This window comes from Babylonia areolata, chromosome 20 (genome assembly GCF_041734735.1).
Source record: "Babylonia areolata isolate BAREFJ2019XMU chromosome 20, ASM4173473v1, whole genome shotgun sequence".
Taxonomy (NCBI): Eukaryota; Metazoa; Mollusca; class Gastropoda; order Neogastropoda; family Buccinidae; genus Babylonia; species Babylonia areolata.
Window position 1 is genome coordinate 13921540 of NC_134895.1, and position 2500 is coordinate 13924039.

The window sequence follows — 2500 nt, forward strand, 5'->3', positions numbered from 1 at the left end:
GTCAATTTTTCAAAATGTTTGCATCACGGTTGGATTTCTTCAGAAGAGGCCGGACGATTGCAGTTTTGAAAGTGGATGGAAACGTTCCAATAAGAAGGGATGAGTTGACAATATTGGTGATTGTGGGGAGAAGCTGTGAGACACACTGGGAAAAGACAGAAGCTGGTTGGTATAGGATCCAGTTCACAGGATTCTATTGTCCCGCGTTCCTGTCAACGAAATCTGGGAAGGAGTGGGGGGGGAGGGGAGTTGGGGGACGGAGACGTGTTGTACGGTAGGTCTCCTCGTGGCCTTGCGGACTAAACTTATACCGGGTTCAAAACTTTTTCTCAGCGACCCTACCCCACCCCTAACTCCACACCAACAGAGTGCACAGTGATCAGCCGGGAACCTTGGAATGTAGTTCGTTAGTTAAACCGGTTACACTCGGGCTTAACATCGACACCTGCACCTCACAGGTGTAGATAACCAAGATAGGAGATTCTTGTGTTTTTTTCCTTTTTTTTGGGGGGGGGGGGGGGGGGGGGAGGGTTGAAGGGGGGCGGGAGGCTGGGGGGGGGGGGGGGGGGGCTTGTGTATAAGGAAAGGGAAGGAACCTGTCTAACACTACACTGACACCAGTGGACGACTGGCGCAATAGCCGAATGGTTAAAGCGTTGGACTTTCAATCTGAGGGTCCCGGGTTCGAATCTCTGAGGGTCCCGGGTTCGAATCTCCGTAACGGTGCCTGGTGGGTAAAGGGTGTAGATGTTTACGTGCTTGCGTGGGTGTGTGTGTGTGAGTGAGTGTATGTGTGTGTGTGTGTGTGTGTGTGTGTGTGTGTGTGTGTGTGTATCTGTCTGTGTCTGTGTCTTTGTGTGTGTCTGTGTGTCTATCTGTTTGTGTACGTGTGTGTGTATATGTGTATGCTAATGTGTGTGTGTGTGTGTGTGTGTGTGTGTGAAAAGAGTTGAATACGGTGGTTATGGTTCACCCCGCCCCTTCTGTCTCTCTCTCTATCTCTCCCTCTCTCTCTCCCCCTATTCTCTTTCTCTCCCCCCCCCCTCACCCCCTCTCTCGCTGTGCCTCTTTCTCTCTCTTTCTGTATCTATGCATGTATTTGTATTTGTATTTGTATTTCTTTTTATCACAACAGATTTCTCTGTGTGAAATTCGGGCTGCTCTCCCCAGGGAGAGCGCGTCGCTACACTACAGCGCCACCCATTTTTTTTTTTTTGTATTTTTTCCTGCATGCAGTTTTATTTGTTTTTCCTATCGATGTGGATTTTTCTACAGAATTTTGCCAGGGACAACCCTTTTGTTGCCGTGGGTTCTTTTACGTGCACTAAGTGCATGCTGCACACGGGACCTCGGTTTATCGTCTCATCCGAATGACTAGCGTCCAGACCACCACTCAAGGTCTAGTGGAGGGGGAGAAAATATCGACGGCTGAACCGTGATTCGAACCAGCGCGCTCAGATTCTCTCGCTTCCTAGGCGGACGCGTTACCTCTAGGCCATCACTCCACTGTCTGTCTGTCTGTCTGTCTCCCTGTCTGTCTGTCTGTCTGTCTCTCTGTGCCTCTCTCTATGTTTAAATAGACTGAATTAATCCGTTTGAAATAGTATTCCGCTGCATTTTTTTTTTCGGGGGTGTGGGGGTGGGGGGGGGTGAGAGTGGGGGGGTGGGGGTGGCGGAGAGGGGATGTTGGGGGCGGGGGCTAGGGATACATCTTGAAGAAGTTAACGCCTGTGTTTACAATCACTGGAGTCTTTGTGAAAAGAAAAGAAAAGAAAAGTTTGCTGTAGTCTAGAGGCGGTACTACCCCCCGCTTTACCATGCATGATGTCCCCATTTTTGAAGGCGGGTTGTGGGGAGGGGCTGGGTGGTTAGGGGGGGGGGGGGGGGGCGGGGGGGGGGGGGCTTGGGGGGGGGGGGGGGGGGTTGTCGAAACATGCGTACTCAGTGACCCATACAAGCTACGTCCCATCAGGGTTATAAAACAAGACGACGAATACAAACAAGCAAAAGCAACAGTGAGATGAGAGTTTAGGGGGGCGAGGGAGGGTGTGTGTGTGTGTGGGGGGTGGGGGGGGGGGGGGTGCGGGTGGGCGAGGGGGGGCGTGTGTGTTGGGTGGGTAGGGGTGGGGGGGGGGGGTAGGGCGGATGTCTAACCTAGCTAGTACCTGGGTATATAGACCCATGATATGTCGCTAGTCAGCATTTCAGAGCCTGACAGAATGTTTCGAAAGGAAAAGAATTGGGAACAAAACAGACAGACAGATAGACAGACAGACAGACACACACACACACACACACACACACACACACACACACACACACACACACACACACACTCACACACACACTCACACACGCACACACACATTCCTCTCTCCACACACACACACACACACACACACACACACACACACACACACACAAAACAAAAAAAGACCACACAAACACACACACATACAATCCTCCACAAGCACACATACACACCCACACCCACACACAC

At 51.4% G+C, this 2500-nt stretch overlaps 1 long non-coding RNA gene across 1 annotated transcript in view; it reads right to left on the bottom strand.

Annotated features, from left to right (window-relative positions):
• LOC143294869 (uncharacterized) overlaps positions 1 to 2500 on the bottom strand; it is a 106033-nt gene that overhangs the window by 51868 nt on the left and 51665 nt on the right. The gene's annotated exons all lie outside the window — the stretch shown is intronic.